The sequence below is a fragment of the Vicia villosa genome, linkage group LG6 (assembly GCF_029867415.1).
Source record: "Vicia villosa cultivar HV-30 ecotype Madison, WI linkage group LG6, Vvil1.0, whole genome shotgun sequence".
Taxonomy (NCBI): Eukaryota; Viridiplantae; Streptophyta; class Magnoliopsida; order Fabales; family Fabaceae; genus Vicia; species Vicia villosa.
The window spans coordinates 69,847,043-69,869,173 of NC_081185.1; positions in this window are offsets into that span (position 1 = coordinate 69,847,043).

Here is a 22,131-nt window from a genome sequence, read left to right on the forward strand (position 1 = left end):
GCGGGAGGCAAAAACAATATTTCCTGGGCAGCCGATAAGCGGACCTAGGGGGGATTATTGATTAAGCTAGTGACATGCTTGGTAGGCCGGAAGCCCCGCGGGGTAAGCGGAAATCCAGGGTGTTACATTAAAAAGGCGCCTTTTTTTAATGTAACACCCCGATATCCGCTGCACGCATCAACCGTGTCGGCCAACCGAGCATGTTACCGGCTTAATCAATAATCCCCCCTAGGTCCGCTTATCGGCTGCCCAGGAAAATATTGTTTTTGCCTCCCGCAGGAATCGAACCATGTACCTAGGGGTTAAGTACATGTTCATAGCAATTCCTGCTACCACTTGACCACCTTTTTATGTAACAGCCCGAGCCTTCGGCGTTCCCGGCACTGTCACCTCATGATCTTCTCTACCCCCCCTCACTAGTAGAGTTTTTGCCTTTCGTGGGAATCGAACCCTGTACCCTGGGGTTCAAGTACATGTTCATTCCATTCCCACTACCAATTGAGCTAGTAGCTCAAGTGGTAGTGGGAATGGAATGAACATGTACTTGAACCCCAGGGTACAGGGTTCGATTCCCACGAAAGGCAAAAACTCTACTAGTGAGGGGGGTAGAGAAGATCATGAGGTGACAGTGCCGGGAACGCCGAAGGCTCGGGCTGTTACATAAAAAACCTAAGAATCGAACTTCTGACCTCCACATATTTCAAGAATAACTTACCACTACAGGAATTGCTATGAATATGTACTTAACCCCTAGGTACATGGTTCGATTCCTGCGGGAGGCAAAAACAATATTTCCTGGGCAGCCGATAAGCGGACCTAGGGGGGATTATTGATTAAGCTAGTGACATGCTTGGTAGGCCGGAAGCCCTGCGGGGTAAGCGGAAATCCAGGGTGTTACATTAAAAAGGCGCCTTTTTAATGTAACACCCTGGATTTCCGCTTACCCCGCGGGGCTTCCGGCCTACCAAGCATGTCACTAGCTTAATCAATAATCCCCCCTAGGTCCGCTTATCGGCTGCCCAGGAAATATTGTTTTTGCCTCCCGCAGGAATCGAACCATGTACCTAGGGGTTAAGTACATATTCATAGCAATTCCTGCTACCAATTGACCATATGGTCAAGTGGTAGCAGGAATTGCTATGAATATGTACTTAACCCCTAGGTACATGGTTCGATTCCTGCGGGAGGCAAAAACAATATTTCCTGGGCAGCCGATAAGCGGACCTAGGGGGGATTATTGATTAAGCTAGTGACATGCTTGGTAGGCCGGAAGCCCCGCGGGGTAAGCGGAAATCCAGGGTGTTACACATAGGATCATAGAGAAATATTCAGAAAAATAAATGGGCGAAGGGGAGGCTCGAACCCATGACCTCCCCCTCACCAGTGGCTTACACGACCAACACACCATGCATACACGCGTGTTAAACAAACATAGCAAATAAACAATATACGCAATTTAAGACGTGAACACAAGGAAACGCGCGCCAGTTTTCAAACGGACCAGTGGTGCGCTGCCACGCAGTCATCTTCTCCAAAGTACCTGTAAAACTCTGAAACTTTTGCTACGGTTTTGCTACTAAACTACTCGTAGCGAACGAAACCAGGAAAATAACGATTTGCGTATTCAAGCACATAAACATGGCGCGATCATCTTATTCTTTTCGCCTCAGTCTCACGAACTCAAATATGTTTTTAATTGACCCTAATTTGATCCCTACCAAAAATCCCTAATTTGAAACCCTAAAACTCAAATCGGCATCCAATGGCAAAACTCGATTAAAACACATAAGCTTAAAATAAACAACCCAGAAACGTTCATGGCATTGAAACAAACATGAATATGCAATTATATTCCAATAATGATGCGTATATCGTCCAGATCGAAGAGGTTTTCAGAGTGACTTACCTTGACGAATGTGAGGCGATTCTGGGGGTGCTGCAGTAGAGTACCAATCCAAACACGTTCAGAGCCCTTTAAGGAAGCGTTTGCACCTTTTAGTTCTCGTTGGAGTCTCTTAATTCTCCAAAACCAAGTTTGAGTTTCTTAGTGAATTTTTTGATTCTTGCAAGTCTGCCTCTCTCTCAATTTTTCGTCCCCTAGTGTGTTGGCTTGTGTTCAATACTTATAGGAGCATAGAATTAGGTCAAGAAAAGAATCAAAAAGCCTTTGAATCAAATCTTTCCATGTTTGAGAAATTGATTTGATTTCTTGAATTCTAAGCTACCATATTTAGCCCAATTTGTATTAATTCTTTCTTGATCCAATTGCCACGAAATTAGAAATATTTTGGACATTAATTCTGATTAAATCCAATCCCTATGCATATATTTAACCAAATATTTGATTTTCTACTTAATTAAACTATTTTAAATCATTAAAAAATGAAATAAAATTGTATAATTTAGATAAAAAAAGTGAAATTCGTGGCATGTTGTTTGGATCACTTATGAATCAAGTTTGGATCATAAAATATAGGCCCATTTGCAAGAAAATCAAATTGGACCTCCTTTATTTCACATTTGGTCCCTCTAAATTGCTTAACTTTGATCAAGCATATCTCCTTCAATTTTTAAACTATGAGGGAGTTCCAATACTTTTTAGAAACCTCATGAGGTCCTCTACAAGCCACTTTGGAACATATTTTTCATTTGAAGCTTTTATCTTGATCATATCCTCTTTGGGAAAAAACTGCTTTTGAAGGATGCCTGAAAATGACCTGTAATCTTTTGCCTTGTATCTCTTAAATGAAGCATTTTTGGCCTTGGCTTTTGAGACACAAAGTTGTAGAGAATCCAATTTCCTTCAAAATAGGCTTTGAGTGGGGAATTTCTGATGTTCCATGTGAAAGTTATGCCCAGTCAAAGTTGGGTTGACTTTCTCCTAAGAAACCCTAATTTGAACCTTTCTATATTTGTTCATCTCTGAGTTTCTATTAATGGAATCATGATCAATTCTTGATCAAATGATGGTTATGCACCCCATACTTGATGTTTGCCCAATGATCATGATTTGAATCATGCCTTGATTGTGATCGACCTTTCAGTTTGCATCAGTTGACTGGATCATTTGAGTGAGCAAGGTTTTGGAGTTTGTTCTTAAACCTTGTTATGAGAGAAGTGTGGGAGGTAAATTTTGGGGTATGACAGCTGCCCCTATTTAATTACCTTGGATTGGGCGACAAGAGAGTGTGTAGACCTCGCGTCGTTCCGATCGAAGAGTTATTAAATAATGGAAGACCCTTGAATTTGCCTTGAATTTGAGTATGGATGAAGAGAAACGCCCTGCTAACGCCTGAGTCTTACATAGCGAGGACCTTTGTTGGTTGTGTAATTGGCTTGCTATGGCCAGCAAGCCTCCGTAGTTTGTGGATCCCTCACTTACCATAGTACTGGTAAGCTACCCGTAGTTTGTGGATCCCTCACTTACCATAGTGCTGGTAAGCTACTCGTATTTTATGGACTTCTCAATTACCATAGTGCTGGTAAGCTACTCACAGTTTGTATCTCTCACTTACCATAGTTCTGGCAAGCTACTCGCAGTTTGTATCTCTCACTTACCATAGTGCTGGTAAGCTACTCGCAGTTTATGTCTCTCACTTACCATAGTGCTGGTAAGCTACTCGCAGTTTATATCTCTCACTTACCATAGTGCTGGTAAGCTACTCGCGGTTTGTATCTCTCACTTACCATAGTTCTGGCAAGCTACTCGTAGTTTATATCTCTCACTTACCATAGTTCTGGCAAGCTACTCGTAGTTTATATCTCTCACTTACCATAGTGCTGGTAAGCTACTCGCAGTTTGTATCTCTCACTTACCATAGTGCTGGTAAGCTACTCGCAGTTTGTATCTCTCACTTACCATAGTTATGGCAAGTTACTCGTAGTTTATATCTCTCACTTACCGTAGTGCTGGTAAGCTACTCGCAGTTTGTATCTCAATAGGATTACTTGCTATAGTTCTAGCAAGTTCACCTGTACCAACAGGGTTATCTGCAAGTGTTGTTGCAGAATTTACTTGCGTCGAATTTTTGTTCCTGTAAATGCGTATGCATTATGTTTATATGTTGTGCATATGCCCCTGTTGTTTGTATAATGCGTATGTATGAATGCTTACACATGTGTATGTTGCATGTATATTGATGAATGTATGTATTAATGTATATATGATACCCCCTACATTTATCACTCATCTCCTTATCACCCATTGCTTTTGTTTAACCCCTTTTTCTTTTGAATTGTTTGTGACTTTCTGGCTCAGTCTGATTAATCCATTGATACCATCCTTTGAAATGATATTCGGCTAGATTTTTTTTAAGTGATCGCATCACGGGGCGTTTGTAGCCTTCCGGAGATTTCACAGTTTTATTCTATTGCTTTTGCGTTGAAAGTTTGTAAGTTTCTCATGTTAAATCCATGTTAGGGTTTATAAAAATAAATTATCCTTTGCGAATGGTACTGAAATTAGAAATGAAGCATAGTATGCAAAAAGGAAATTTTATTGATATTGCCTTGAATTGGCGAGTGTACAGAAATGCGAAGAAAGAAAATGACAAATAGAAATGATATTAATACTGCCGTTGCTCTTTTTGTTATCGAGGGCCCCAATAATCCTTCGACTTCAGAAGTAGATGATTGCACGACCCCTTATCCTTCGTAGTTTGCCTTCGGCTTATGTCCGGTAATCCTGCTTTTGCTAGGCATAGTACTTCTTGACCGCGTCTGAGTTGATTGGGTGCGGTAGCTCATCCCCATCCATTGTAGTGAGGACTAATGCCCCTCCTGAGAACACCGTTTTTACAATGTATGGACCTTCGTAGTTAGGTGTCCATTTTCCACGGGCGTCGAGTCGAGGTAACAGTATCTTCTTGAGGACAATGTCACCTTCTTTGTAGGTTCGAGGTCGGACCTTCTTATCGAACGCTTTTTTCATCCTCTTCTGATAGAGTTGTCCATGACACAAAGCTGTCAGTCGCTTTTCTTCAATGAGATTAAGCTGATCAAAACGAGTTTTTACCCATTCCGATTCTTCTAACTTTGTGTCAGCTATGACTCTTAGTGACGGGATCTCCACTTCGATTGGGAGGACAGCTTCCATACCGTAGACTAGGGAGAATGGGGTTGCCCCTGTAGATGTACGCACCGAGGTTCTGTAGCCGTGTAGGGCGAAGGGGAGCATTTCGTGCCAATCCTTGTATGTTTTCACCATCTTTTGTATTATCTTTTTGATATTTTTGTTTGCAGCTTCGACAGCGCCGTTCATTTTAGGCCTGTATGGTGAAGAATTGTGATGTTCAATCTTGAACTCCTCGCACAGCTCCCTCATCATGTTATTGTTCAGATTCGACCCATTATCGGTGATAATCCTGCTTGGAACCCCATACCGACATATGATATTATGCTTGATGAACCGAGTGACTACTTGTCTCGTTACGTTGGTGTAAGAGGCAGCTTCGACCCATTTGGTGAAGTAGTCTATGGCAACCAATATAAATCGGTGTCCATTCGAAGCTTTAGGTTCTATCATCCCTATCATGTCGATTCCCCACATTGCAAATGGCCATGGTGAACTCAGAACGTTCAACGGGTTTGGTGGTACGTGCACCTTGTCAGCGTAGATCTGGCACTTGTGACAGGTCCTTGCATATTGGAAACAGTCGGCCTCCATTGTTAGCCAGTAATACCCTGCTCGCAGTATCTTCCTAGCCATTGAGTGTCCGTTTGCGTGGGTCCCAAAGGTTCCTTCATGTACCTCCCTGATAATCTCCTTGGCCTCGTTTTTATCTACACACCTCAACAACACTGAATCATAGTTCCTTTTGTATAGGATGCTTCCGCTTAAGAAGAACTTGGATGCAAGTCTCCTCAGTGTCTTTTTATCAATTGTTGAGGCATTCTCCGGGTATTCTTGTTTTTTCAGGTACTTCTTAATGTCGTGGTACCATGGTTGGTTGTCAGACTGCTCCTCAATCGTGAGACAATAGGCAGGTTCGTCGAAGTGTCTAACAGTTATCCGTCGTTCATGGTTTGGCCAGGTCACCTTGAACATAGAGGAGAGCGTTGCTAGTGCGTCGGCTATTTGATTTTCTTCCCTCGGGATATGAATAAAAGTGATAGTATCAAATTCAGCTGTCAACTCCAGTATAAGGTCTCGGTATGGGATTAGTTTTGCATCTCGAGTGTCCCATTCTTTGTTGACTTGATGGATTACCAATGCTGAGTCTCCGTATACATCAAGGAGTTTGATCCTTAGGTCGATTGCAGCTTCTAACCCCAATATGCATGCTTCGTATTCTGCAATGTTGTTGGTGCAGTCGAAACATAGTCTTGCAGTGAAGGGTAAGTGCCGGTCATCGGGAGATGTCAATACTGCCCCTATGCCATGTCCTAGTGCATTTGAGGCACCGTCGAACATGAGTTTCCATACCAAACCTGGTTCGGGTCCCTCATCGGGTCCTGGTATTTCATAGTCTCTTACTAGCATAATATCCTCATTAGGGAAGTCGAACTTCATAGATTGGTATTCCTCGAGGGGTTGGTGAGCAAGATGTTCTGCCAATACACTCCCTTTTATTGCTTTTTGAGTTACATACTGTATGTCGTATTCGGACAACAACATTTTCCACCTTGCAATTCTACCCGTGAGCGCCTGTTTTTCGAACACGTATTTTAAAGGATCCATTCTCGATATTAGCCATGTGGAATGATTCAGCATATATTGCCTTAGACGTTTGGAGGCCCATGCTAGGGCACAACATGTCTTTTCCAATGGTGAATACCGAGATTCGCAATCCGTGAATTTCTTACTGAGGTAGTAGATAGCGTGTTCTTTCCTGCCTGTTTCATCTTGTTGCCCCAGTACACACCCCATAGACCTTTCGAGTACTGTGAGGTACATGATTAGTGGCCTTCCAGGTACAGGAGGTAAGAGTATGGGTGGTTCTTGCAAGTAGTTCTTTATGGTTTCGAAGGCTACTTGACAGTCATCGTTCCACTTGATAGGTTGATCCTTCCTGAGTAGTTTGAATATAGGCTCGCATGTAGCTGTCAAGTGTGAAATGAACCTTGAGATGTAATTCAATCGACCCAGGAAACCTCGTACCTCTTTTTCTGTTTTTGGAACGGGCATCGCTTGTATGGCTTTTACTTTATCAGGGTCAACCTCTATACCTCGTTGGCTTACAATGAATCCCAACAGCTTTCCCGATCTTACACCAAATGTGCACTTATTCGGGTTCAACCTCAACTTGTACTTCTTCAGGCGTTCAAACAGTTTATGTAGATTTGTAATATGCTCTTCCTCTGTGCCGGATTTGGCAATCATATCATCTACATATACTTCGACCTCTTTGTGAATCATATCATGAAATAGTGTGACCATGGCCCTTTGATATGTTGCCCCTGCGTTTCTCAACCCGAAAGGCATTACTTTGTAGCAAAAGGTGCCCCAAGATGTCATAAAGGTAGTTTTTTCCATATCCTCGGGAGCCATCTTGATCTGATTATACCCGGAGAAACCATCCATAAAAGAGAACACTGAAGCTTGTGCTGTATTATCCACCAAGATATCTATATGTGGTAGTGGGAAATCATCTTTTGGACTTGCTTTATTTAGATCCCTGTAATCTACACACATGCGCACTTTCCCGTCTTTCTTAGGAACTGGCACTATGTTTGCAATCCATGGTGGGTCGTCAACCACAGCAAGAAACCCGGCGTCGAACTGTTTGAGCACCTCTTCCCTGATCTTACTATCCATATCTGGTCGAACCCTTCTGCGCTTTTGCCTGACTGGCGCACATCCTTCTTTGAGAGGTAACCGGTGTACCACGATGTCTGTATCCAACCCCGGCATGTCACGGTATGACCAAGCAAAAATCTCTGCATACTCGTGGAGGAGCTCGATTAGCGTTGCTTTTACGTCTTTACCTAGCGTTGCCCCGATCTTAATGTTCTTGGGTTCTTCATCTGTTCCCAAGTTTATGATTTCAATGGCCTCTTGTGGAGGGAGCATGCTCTTGGATTCCTTATCCACTAACCTTGACAACTCTTCCGGAAGTTCATCGTCTTCCTCATCCCCTTCTTCAACCTGATTAGCGAGAGCCTCGAGTTTGTATAGAGTCTCAGCAGTATTATTATCGGTGGTGTCAGAAGGTGATCTGCACATGTTTTATGTTTTGTTTTCTTTTAGTATGCAGATGTGAACGTGCTTTGTTTGTGCAAGAAATTTATTTGTCATTTTTCAGAAATGGAAAAGGAATAAATGCAAGAAAAGACAATATTTTCAATACCAAAATGCAAAGACAATTTTATTAATAAACTTCGAACTTGAAAGTAAATGGGGCCCTTACAAACTAGCTCTATGCTTCGGGCGAGGCATGAGCGTTATTGTTTTTCTTTATTTAAAAGGGAAATAAAACACACAAAAGCAAATTACTTTGAAATGAAAACTATCTCCGGTATCTCCAGGCTTGTCCAATTCTGAAGCTGTTCTCCTGGCCTGATTTCTCGAATGAAATTGGACGTCCCTTCTTGAGAATCCTGATTGGACACCATAGCCACATGTTCATAACCGCCAGTCACAAAAGTTTGCATTATTGGGGGAAATGGTCGTTCTTCTTTCTTAATGCTTGTGGCCTTGGTGGGTTGGTATCCTAACCCCAGGCGATCTTTCTTCTCCAGAACCTCTGGCAGCTTGCCCCAGCCTTTAGTATCGGCATCCTGCAGATCCTTCCATGATGTTACCCGCCCTTCTTATCTTCTCCACTGGTAGTGTGATAGCAGTTGCAATTTCTAGAGCTTGAAATGCGGTACCCAATGCTTCGTCTCCAGCCTCAATATATCTGTATGAGTTTAGATTGCTGACAAATATATCCTCTTCTCCATTGATAGTCACTATGGAGTTCCCATTCACAAACTTTAGTTTCTGATGGAGGGTGGAGGTGACTGCCCCAGCTGCGTGAATCCAAGGACGTCCTAGTAGGCAGGTATAAGCTGGCTCGATTTCCATCACTTGGAAGTTGATGCAGAAGGTGTGGGGACCAATTATGACAGGAAGGTCTACTTCTCCAAACACCGGACTCTGTGATCCATCGAAAGCCTTAACCACCAGACGACTAGGTCTAACCACAAGTCCTTCTAAGGCTATCTTGTCAAGTGTTGCTTTTGGCATCACGTTTAAGGATGACCCTGTGTCAATCAGAACTCTAGCCAGATGAGCCTTCCCGCATTGCATGGAGATATGCAAGGCTTTGTTGTGTGACTTTCCTTGTAGGGGTAGCTCATTGTCACTGAAACCCAGGCATGCCCCAGCAGTTAGATTGGCCACCATCCCATCAAATTGATTGACTGTGATGTCCTTAGTTACATGGGCAGCGTTTAGGATCTTCATCAAGGCATCTCGATGCTTCTCGGAGTGTATCAATAATGATAAGAGCGATATTTTAGATGGTGTCTGTTGCAACTGATCCACCACTCTATAATCACTCTTCTTAATCAGGGCGAGAAACTCCTCAGCATCCTTACTAAAAGTTTCTTTATCCTTAGGTTCAGCCTCATCACTTGGTCTCGTAACAACTTGTTCTCCGGATTGTGTCAAGTTTTCACTAGACGTTGGTGGTGCCTGCGTAGTTTTGAATATGCGCCCGCTACGGGTCATGCCCCCAGGTCCAACAATGCTTGACACTGCAGTATTGGTATCGGTCTCGTACTTCCATGGTACTGCTTTCATCTTGTCCAAAGGGTATGGTCCTCTGATTGGGATGATCCTAGTGTGCTCTTGTACAGGTATTACCAGTGGTGGTCTAGAGCATGGGATAATCAACGGTTTTCTTGCCCCTTGTGCAGGTATCATTAGAGGCTCGTTTCTCTCCACCATCGCCACATATTCCTCCTCAGGGTGTTCCTCCAGTTGGATCAACCCTTGATCCATGTGCCTTTGCAAGGTGTCTTTGAAAGCTTCGTTATGTTCTAGGATAAACCCCTTTATAAGAAGATACCTCTTAAGTGCATCTATGGGGGAGTTCCGTTGTTGAACCAACTCTTGCTCATTGACAGCTTCTATTGCATTGATTGCGCCTTCATGGTGTGGCATCGGGTTCGTCTTTACATTGGGTTTGTCAAAGGCAATTGCCCCTGATTCAATTAAATTCTGAACGATGTGGCTGAAGGCCCAACATTTCTCCAGGGTGTGCCCGGGAGAATTGGCGTGAAATTCACACCTTTCATTCGGTTTGTAATTGGGCATGAGCTTGCCTGGAGGAGGAGGTGGCAGTGGTCTAACCTCTACCAAAGATTCATTTATTAAATATTTCAGAATCTCTTTCTTGGAAGTAGGTAGCGGATCGAATCTCCTTGGTCCTCCCTGAAACCGGTTTTGTCGTGGTGGGTATGTCATAGGAGGTCTAGTTTCCTGATGCCCTACAGCATTAGTCTCTCCTTCCTTCTTTTTTAGGGATTCACATAGGAATTTGTAATGTTTTTAGGGATTCGAGCAATGCAAATGGCGCAATGCTCAAGATAAGAGTACGTCTTGCTTATCCCTCGTGCGGGAGCCCCAAGCAACTTCCACACATGTACAAGAGATGATTACCAACTTAGCTTCGATATCCAAACCATCTGGAGTGAGTAAGTGACCCTTGCAGTTTTCTTTTTGACATCAGGCACAAACCAACAATATCTAAATCATCAGAGTCACGACTTTTTATGGCTTCCAAACATATCTCCAAGAGGTGAACCTTTTGTCAATTTCAATACTCGGAAACTTGAAGACTTCAGTGATGTGAATTCTCCTTACTAAGAACAAGAATCTCAACATCATTTCAAACATTATGATTCATAAGACCTTCTCTTGAGGTGAGATTAACATTGCATTTGGCCTCTGAGGAACTTGTCTCAATTCTTCTTGTCAAAGAGAAAAGGCTTGAATGACCTCCATACACTTGATTCATGTCAGTCCCTATTTCTGTTCTCATCTCGGTCAAAACCCCACGGAGTTGTTCCAATGTCAAGTTTTGAGCACGTAGCGGCGAGAAGCCAATTGTCTTGTTGATGTCAAAGTCTGAGTAGAAAAGGCCCCCACAAGCTTCTGGTAGAACCATGAAATGCATGATAGTATGAATGCATGTTTTATTTATGAGAGATCCTAAAGTCTTTTCACACACTTTGTTTTTCTTTTTTGGAATCAAAGCTTCTCTTTTTTTTTTGTATAGAATATCTTTTCTTTTCTTTTTCGCTTTTCTATTTCCTTTTTCTTTTTCTCCTTCCTTTTTTTTTTGGAAATAGACTTTAGGATCTTTCATAAATGAAGTGGACAAAACAATGATGTTATGCAATGCAAGAGCATGGGATCAAGGTCCATATAATCTTAGTAACCACCGTACAATCCTCTGAATAACTGATACAGGTCAAATGTCACAGGATCAAAGGTCCGACACCTTTTTGAATACCAGGAAAACCAATAGTCACCAACAGAACAGAATAGTCACCAACATAACAGAATAGTCACCAACGGTACCTGTCATGTATATCCCACCCCACTCACAGGTGTAGTCTAGGTCAAGGTAGGTCAATGGCTTCCAGCGTTATCAGTTCTCCTGAAACACCATCATTGTCGCAAATACATGCCAACAACGGTATCTCATTTGAACCTCGACTGGTCGTGGGTCTCATGATCGCGATCAACAGAACCTGACATTCTGTTGGCGTCATGACTATCCACTCTGTCCTAGGTATCCTATGTGTCACTCTGGCCTGGGTATTGGGCCTTTTACCTCATAGAACATCCCACCCAACCTGCAAACAGAGAAAATATGTGGTCCCCACGGGGACCCATAATATAGTCCAGATGCATGCGGAAAATAAACATGATATGCAAGCGGGAAAGTAAACAGGACATGCGAAACATAAAATAAATACATAAAATAAATAAATGCACGCATAGACAAAACATAGCACACCCAGTAAATAAACAAACAAACGGATAGGCTAGGATCGACTCACTAAGGATGGACCAGCAACAGGTCTAGCAACATCCCCAGCAGAGTCGCCAGCTGTCGCACGCTCGCGAAAAATGAACAGAGTTGCCACCAATATATTTATCCCAAAGAGGGAAAGGAATATCAGAAAACCTAGAATAAAGAACGAGGTCTTGCGACCAGAGAATCAAGGTACGGGAGTCGGTTATGCGAGGGGAAGGTGCTAGCACCCCTCACGCCCATCGTACTCGATGGTATCCACCTATGTTTGTTTCTATCTAAAGGGTGTATAACTATGTCTATGTCTAAATGCGAAATGAATGCAAAATGTAGGGAAAATAAAGAATTGTACTCGCACGGGCCCTACCCCGCTGCCTACGTATCCTTTTTCAGGAATCAGAGTTACCGTAGCTCGGCTAAAGATTTTCTGTTTGTTTTTGTGTTTTTTATTGGGCGGAGTCAACGTTCACGTTCTTGCATAAGGGACGACCTACGATGCGTACGAACGGAAATGACATTGCCCTTAGGTGCCAACGAGGCAAAAGAAAAAGAAATGCTTGGTTTGTGTCTTTTAGGATAGATGAGTGGTGAACAGTTCCCAATACCGGGCCACTCACCACTTTCTCTACTTTGCTTTAGTCTGAACCATTGTTAGGTGTTTTAAAGTGTTTTTGGTTGTGTATTTTTTAAGGGTAATTTGTTTGCGAGTCGAATCACATAAAAATGTATAATGATCGAGAAGCAGATTAGGGAATGAATCCCACTCACTTCCATCCAATTATGTAATGTTTGAGAAACAGATTAGAGAATGAATCTCACTCATTTCTCTCCCATTAATTAATGTTTGAGAAACAGATTAGGGAATGAATCCCACTCGTTTCTCTCCCATTAAGTAGTGACCGAGGAACAGATTAGGGAATGAATCCCACTCGCTTCTATGCCACTAAGCGATTGAGAAATAGATTAGGGAATGAATCCCACTCATTTCTCAATCACTTTCTTAATGTGATTCGCATCTTCCTTTTATTAATGTTTTAAAGAGTTGAAAAGAAAAAGAATGCAAAAGGGAACTAGACCTAACATTCTAATCCATGTCATCTAATCTATAATTGGCCCTAAGGTTGAGGATAACTATCCTATTTCAATTCCCCTTAACAAAGAAGGAAGAGTCTAAGGGAACATGGCAAGCAATAGCAAGATGTAATCAAAATCAAAGTAAGAAATGAGAGGCTAAGCATGGAAACGAGAGAAAGAAGCCCCAAGTTAGTAGCAAAACAAGGGATTGAACGTCTCAAATCAAATACAAAAGCACCACGGTATCACCCAAAAATATCCACAAGAAGTTACCAAAGTATCGCATGCATCGTTACTTACCAATTAGCGGGCAAACATCAATTAATCAAAACAAAAGCAAGTGAACACAATGAGCTAGGCCTCAAGTCAGTAGCAAACTCAATTGTCTAATTCTAATATCCTATGTCAATCTATGTTAGTCAATTAGCATGAAACAATACAAAACTCTAACCAAAACTAGACAACACTAGGTTAATACTAGCTAAACGGTTTCAGGTTGCGAATGAAGTTAGAGACATGCAATCAAATGGTACAAGTCAGTAGCAAATAGCCTATACTAGATGCCTAGACAATCACAAAGTCATGCCAAGAAGTTCCACACAAAATTACGGGTCATTTGTACAAGTTACGGTGCAATCGTCAACCAAAAACAAGTTATTTACATGTGCGAAAGAAAAATCGAGTAAAATGGGAAAACATGATTTAAATTTTTCAATTCCGGGTCTTAGGACCTCTAAACATCCCTAATTATATGTACAAAAAGGAACCAACATTATTGCATGAATACATTTCAATTTGAGAGCACAAACGTCACAAACGTCTATTAGGAACGCATGTTAATCAAGTCAAACAACACTAACCAAATACCAATCAAAACAGAGAAATAGGAGTTCATTTTTTATGTACATTATGATGTATTAGTCTACAGCAACCATACAAAAATTGGTGGTTAAATTCTGATCCTAAGGTATTAAACAAAATCACTTTGCGAAATTTATCAAAACCGAAAGAAACATGAACATACCAAAGTAAATGATTTATTAAAAATGCACAACTAATTTCTAAAAATCTAAAAAAAATACCAAAAACATATACACACATATATCTATCTAAAACCTATTTTTATTGATTTTTTATTGCGTGGAAAAACGAGTAACCAACCTAAAGTTAGAAGGGAAACAAATTGCACAAGGAGAAAAATCTAACCACACAAGGGGGTGCAGAAGCAAAAAAAGAAAAGCATTGGATCTACACTAGGGCACGTTTTGGGCCTTGTCCTGGGGGTGGAAATAGAAATTTCGTGACAAGCCCAATGAACTGATCCATATCTTTATTCATCAGATTTCTTTAAGTTAATTAATCATATTAAATCCAATTAATACTCAGACTTTATGCCAATTTAATTTATTCAGATTTGATCAAAACCTTATGTTAATTTATTTAAATTAAAAGAAATAATAGAGAAGGAGATTTAGGGTAAAAAATTGTGACCTTTGAGCTACCTCGTTCATCACCTTCCTCTTACTCACGGTCAAAACGGCGCCGGAGGAATCCATTCAAACTCCGTTGAGAATCTTCCCGCACCACCATGAACGACGCTAAGGCCTCGCGTCAAGATCTCTCATCTCACCCAACGGCGGCGGTGGCGACGTACTCCATCTTCTCCGATCAAATCGCAGCGTGCACCTTCCTCTTCCGACCAAAGTAACACGGCGGAGACTCCCTCCGATTTCTCTGCTTTCTACTCTGTTTTGTGCTCATGAACCTCTCGATTCCTGCTCTCTCTGATGAACTCACGGCGGCGCGCGACAGAGTGTTTCACCGTCTCCGATCAAAACTCCAATCGGCGAGTCGTCCGAAGCACCTTTGATAGCACAGGTTTGTCTTCGAAATCACCTCTCCGCTCCTCGGTTCCTTCTTCCTTTACTTTCTTGCACTCTTTTCGCCTCTGCGTTTTTTTTTGGTTGTTGTTCGTGATGATGATAATTCTTAGTCGTTAATTGAAGTTGTTGTTGTTTGCAGAGCTTCGGTGATGTTGTGAGATAAAGATGAAGATCGATGATTCAGTGTGAAGATCGAGAGAAGATTGAAGGTTGTTGGAGGTTGAAGGTTCTAGGAAGTTGAAGATGATGAAACGTGGATGAATGAAGATTGGAGAAGCCAAGGTTGGATGATGATGACGGTTCGAAGAATGAAGATACAGAAATGTTGTTGATTCTGTGGAAGAGGAGATGAAGATTGATGGTGAGGTTGACGAATGGTGAAGATTGTTGTTATTCTCTGCAGATTTGCGTGATGAAGGTTCAAGGAAGATTAAAGAATTCTGTTACGGCTTTCAGTTACAGGTTTTGTTACGATTCTTTTTCTCTTGCGTTTCTCAGTGAATTTTTTGTGATGATTAGTTACGGTGATTGCTATGGAGATTTTCTGATTTTTCTTTGTATGGTGAAGGATTCAGTTGAAGAAAGTGTGAAGAGTCTGTGGAAGATTGAAGATGGTGAAGGTATGAAGATGATTGGAGATTGGAGAGAATGAAGGTGTGGTCATGGTGGAGGGTGGTGATTGAATCGGTTTTTCTGTTAGCCTCTTTTTCTCCATTCTGTTAGAGATTAGTTATTGGGTTAGAAAACTGAAAAATGAATTGGTTTCATGTATGTTTGCTTTTATGCAGGTTGTTTGAATATTTGTGTGATTATGTATGGAGCTGATTTGGCCCTGAATGCATTGTATGTGAGATATTGAACTGCAGCCTAGGAAATCTTGAATTAACATGTATGAATGCATGCATAGCTTGTATGTATTGTTATGGTATGTCTCATGAACTTTGCACTTGGTGTTGAACTGTTGTATTGAACTGTGTTGAGTTGCTTCCTACTGTATGGTAAAAAATGGTCCTTGTGTTAATGAACATGTAGGCTACTGAAAGAGAGTTTTAAATGGTGCTTGATGTTGGACACTGTATTGGGCTGATGTTCATGTGTGTTATGTTGATTCTTATGGAAACAGGGGCAGGCTTATGGTGTGTAAGCAAAATTGGTTTTTTGTCATGACAGTTAGGATTGGTTAGATGTCGGTAACTGAATGCTAACAGGTTTATTATGAGAATGTTATATCTAAGCTTGTTTATGAACATTTCTTTGGCAGGGTACATGGATCTTGATATAGTCGAAGCGACATGAGGCCAAAGGTTGGAAGATGAATGGAGATGGCTAACGGAATAAGAAAGTGCAAGTGAAGGGTTTTAGCAAAACATGAGTCAACCGTATTTTTTGTTGCTGAAATTTTCTATGTGGTTGTAATATATGGATTTGTAATGGGAGTTGGACATTTTGAATTTTTATAATGGAATTTGAGTGGCCTTTTTGTAATGAATGAGAACCTTTGGACAATTTTTGTAATCTTGTAAATTTCCTTTTATGAATAACTTTGAATCCAATGAGTCATCGGATTTATCTCTCGACTTTGTGGGCATCTCAACGATGTTTCTTCCAATTTTACCTCTAGATCTCAACGACACGAAGAATGATTGAAACTTGGATAATACTTGAATGAGCTTGAATTGAATGTTGAACTTTTCTTCGAGTAATAAGGCTTTTGCAAATATTCCAAATTCCTTCCACTTTATCTTCCAATCTTGTATGCTTGAGAACTTTGATTCATTTTACAAAGCTAAACACAAATTCGACTTCAAATTGTTAATGAATCCGAATTCGACTTCACTCCTCAAGAAACCTTGACTTCAATTCGATCTTCTAATCCATATCAAACTTGTATGACACGCGCCGAGTAATTGAAACAATAGAACTTAAAATTCCATCTTCAATTAATGGGCCTCAATGAGCACATATCCAAAACTTCTAATTCCTTTATTTGAGAAACAACTTCATGACTTGATTTGTTCGACAAAGAACCCAAGCAAACTTATTTGAACCCTTGATGGACCACTTAAATATTTAATCTCTTGAGAAGCTCGGATGACGGTGCTATTGTAGTCTGACAACCTTGAATAATGAGAAGAACTTTAAAACCATAAGGAATCCAAGCTACCACCATCCTTGATCCCACTGCCAAGTTTATTGATTAATGATGTATGTTATGTTAAATGCCCTAATGGAAAGATACACATGAATGCAAAGCCTAAGCCAGTTAATACTAAAGGGGTAGGACAAATTTGGGGTATGACAGCTGCCCCTATTTAATCGTCTTAAACCTGAAGGTGAGATTGACGCTAGCCTTTCGAACATTCGAGGTGGAAGAAGATTAAATATCCAAGTACCAGAAATTTGTCCTAAAGAGAAGATGGTGTCATTGTTACCCTTATTTTTTTTTTGTTGATATCTGCTGGGGAAAGAGAAGTTATTTTGTTTTTCTGATGGAGGCATTTATGGTAAGCAATGGTTGAATGGTGATAGCTTGTAACGTAGCCAAAGTGCCAATACAAGGTTCTCGATGGAAATGATTGTTGTATAAAACTGTGATTGGAAAGTACGGGTTTGATGGAAGGATAGGATCTACTGACCCAAAAAGAAAACAAGGATAAATGACTAGAAACTAGGGTAAGATCAATGGACCTACGACCCACAAGAATTGAAAAAGATGAGGATAAGGTCAACGGACCTACGATCCACAAGAATGAAAAAGATGAGGATAAGGTCAACGGACCTACGACCCACAAGAAATGAAAAAGATGAGGATAAGGTCAACGGACCTACGATCCACAAGAAATGAAAAAGATGGGGATAAGGTCAACGGACCTACGATCCACAAGAAATGAAAAGGATGAGGATAAGGTCAACGGACCTACGATCCACAGGAAATGAAAAAGATGAGGATAAGGTCAACGGACCTACGATCCACAAGAGTGCAAAGGATGAGGATAAGGTCAACGGACCTACGATCCACAAGAATGAAAAGATGAGGATAAGGTCAACGGACCTACGATCCACAAGAAATGAAAAGGATGAGGATAAGGTCAACGGACCTACGATCCACAGGAAATGAAAAAGATGAGGATAAGGTCAACGGACCTACGATCCACAAGAGTGCAAAGGATGAGGATAAGGTCAACGGACCTACGATCAACAAGAATGAAAAGATGAGGATAAGGTCAACGGACCTACGATCCATAAGAATGCAAAGATAAGGATAAGGTCAACGGACCTACGATCCACAAGAATGAAAAGATGAGGATAAGGTCAACGGACCTACGATCCACAAGAATGAAAAGATGAGGATAAGGTCAACGGACCTACGATCCATAAGAATGCAAAGATGAGGATAAGGTCAACGGACCTACGATCCACAAGAATGAAAAGATGAGGATAAGGTCAACGGACCTACGATCCACAAGAATGCAAAGATGGGGATAAGGTCAACGGACCTACGATCCACAAGAAATGAAAAGGATGAGGATAAGGTCAACGGACCTACGATCCACAGGAAATGAAAAAGATGAGGATAAGGTCAACGGACCTACGATCCACAAGAGTGCAAAGGATGAGGATAAGGTCAACGGACCTACGATCCACAAGAATGAAAAGATGAGGATAAGGTCAACGGACCTACGATCCACAAGGATGCAAAGGATGAGGATAAGGTCAACGGACCTACGATCCACAAGAATGAAAAGATGAGGATAAGGTCAACGGACCTACGATCCACAAGGATGCAAAGGATGAGGATAAGGTCAACGGACCTACGATCCACAAGAATGAAAAGATGAGGATAAGGTCAACGGACCTACGATCCACAAGAATGAAAAGATGAGGATAAGGTCAACGGACCTACGATCCATAAGAATGCAAAGATGAGGATAAGGTCAACGGACCTACGATCCACAAGAATGAAAAGATGAGGATAAGGTCAACGGACCTACGATCCACAAGAATGCAAAGATGAGGATAAGGTCAACGGACCTACGATCCACAAGAATGAAAAGATGAGGATAAGGTCACAGACCTACGATCCACAAGAATGCAAAGATGGGGATAAGGTCAACGGACCTACGATCCACAAGAAATGAAAAGGATGAGGATAAGGTCAACGGACCTACGATCCACTGGAAATGAAAAAGATGAGGATAAGGTCAACGGACCTACGATCCACAAGAGTGCAAAGGATGAGGATAAGGTCAACGGACCTACGATCCACAAGAATGAAAAGATGAGGATAAGGTCAACGGACCTACGATCCACAAGGATGCAAAGGATGAGGATAAGGTCAACGGACCTACGATCCACAAGAATGAAAAGATGAGGAAAAGGTCAACGGACCTACGATCCACAAGAATGAAAAGATGAGGATAAGGTCAACGGACCTACGATCCATAAGAATGCAAAGATGAGGATAAGGTCAACGGACCTACGATCCACAAGAATGAAAAGATAAGGATAAGGTCAACGGACCTACGATCCACAAGAATGCAAAGATGAGGATAAGGTCAACGGACCTACGATCCACAAGAATGAAAAGATGAGGATAAGGTCAACGGACCTACGATCCACAAGAATTGAAAAGGATGAAGATAAGGTCAACGGACCTATGATCCACAAGAATGAAAAGATGAGGATAAGGTCAACGGATCTACGATCCACAAGAATGAAAAGAATGAGGGTCAACAACGAGGCTGGAGCACGAGAAGATTATTGAAAACACTTAGGCTGGGGATTGAGAAAACCAAGTATCGGCACCGTGGGCGGTGGAGATTTGTAATGGAGTAACAGATATCAATTGGAATTTGTAAGGACATTTTACGTGGGGATGTATCATTGTCTTGATTGAGGGATGATTTGCATTATCTGGCTTATGTTTTGTATGCATGTTTAAATTTTTCTATGGCGTAATGATCCGTTTTGACGGATATGCTACGCTTTTGAGGATGCAATGTTATATGCAATGAATACTATATGCAGGATGCCAAATAAAGGCATTAATGGGGTAAACACCAGGGAGAATACCCTTGGGGTTAAGGACCATGTAGAGGTGCCAAAAGATATTGGACTTTGACTTGTAAGAGCACACTCTTGTTGTTGTCTTCCAGAACATAGAATGACTTTGGACTTCTCACCATGTGCCACTGCTTGGAAGATTTTCAACTTGAGGAGATTCCCTCAATTCACCACGTTGGGGATGAGAAATCCAGGTAATGAGCCTTGGTTAGGGAAGTAGGACAACTCCTAGGAGAAATAAAACTCCTATGCTTGAGGAATGGAACAAACTCTCGGGAGAAATAAACTCCATGCTTGGGGAGAGACCAAGGTTCCAGGAGAAATAAACTCCTATGATTAGGGAGAGGACAATAAAACTCAGAAGATCGTGCCCCAAGTTTCATGACCCATGAAGGAAATTGCCCCAGTGGATCCTTGGAGAGATTTGCCAAATCTCAACGTAACTGCCCTAGATTGGTTGAATTTGAGAGAGATTCCTCGACTTGAATGCCCTAGATATGCCAAATTAGAGAGGTCAAACCTCGATTCAATTGCCCCTGATTAGGCACATCTTACTAGAATCCTCAAGCTTTCTTTGTTTTGAAGTCAAACAAATATGGAAACAACTTTTCCACGTTCAACGGAGTCTTCAAACTCTTCCCCACAGAGTAATCAAAGAATGCATCAACTGTTCATGCCCAACGGATTTCTTTAGGGAACATGCCCCTTGATGGTCAACATTTGAGATGATTAGCTTTTACTCCTTGGAATTCTCAAGTCTCCTGCACTCTTACATGACCAAGTTACTCACTAATTCTCATCCTTGAAAATTTCCTTGATGTTAAGCACATATTTCGTATGCAAAAGAATGTTAATTATAAGAATGATGATTCTAATGCAAAGCCTAGGTTAGCCTTGAAGTTTAAAGAAACCTTTTTTTTATTGAAATGAGGTTGCGACCTCTCGTGAATGGGTCACTAGTTGACACAACCTCGAATTTTCGCACATGAAAGATAAAGCAGGCATACGATACCAACATGGATATGAGTCTCGCTTCATTAGGAGTCAGTTAAACGATATCTCATCGGAGTGTGCTTTCAAAATAAACCCTACTTGAATTAGGACTTTTAAGGGTTGTAATGTGGTCGGATTCACGGTTTTCAGAAACAAAGGATTTTTAGGCTCAAAATTATTTGTTCCCACCCCCTCCGTGATGTTCTCCATTCCTAGGTTCAATTAACTCGACATGAGTGTTCATCCCTCACAAGGAATTTAGAGATGGTTGAAGAATCAATGAGGTTTTTTTCGGACATGGCAGTCACTCAGTTTCTTTTTTGGTGTCTGATCACACAACTTTGTTCTTTTGATGAGGATCTTTATTTTGTAATCCTTGTTTTTCGCTTTTGCTTTGCTTTTTCCTCTTTTATTTCCCTAACTTTTGCCTGGACAAATTCTTTTGAATTTTATTTTGGGGTCCAGCGGGATGCCCTAACTTTTGCCTAAGTCACTTGTTTTCAAGTTGTTGACTTAGCGGGCTCTTCTTTTTCTCTTTTTTTTTGAACAAGGTTGTGTGATCTTGAATCTCTGATTTGTTGAAAGTGATTGCGACTGCCTGAGTCCTTGATTGATGAGGAATAACCATTGTGGTTTTGATCCTTTTTTGGGATCTTTTGACGGAATAAAGATAACCATTGCTGTTTTGACATTCCTCAACCTTTTGAAGGGTAACCATTGTTGTATCCTTAGATGCACACCCTTTTGGTGAGTTTTGAACACTCGATCAAGTTAAATGAACACTACCCTGCCCCGAGGTTAAAATAAGGGTCTTTTATGATTAGAAAAGAAACTCCTACTTCAAGGCTCAAAGGGGTTATCGAGGGTCTATCTCCCTTATTCCTCCAGTGTTTGGGGATTAGAAACAATGCCTGTACATCCTCAGTAGGGTTTTATTCAAAAACACATGATTAGGGATTTTGTATTTTTATTTTTCATCATTCTCCCTCAGCTTTTGCCTAAGCAAGCAATTAGTAAAGTTGGTATCGTAATGCCAAAACATTTTATGAGTGATAACGAATGGATTACTTCAAGACAAACATAGACAATGTATTATGATTTTCATTCAGAAATTAACAAGTTTTTACATGCTATTGATGCTTAAG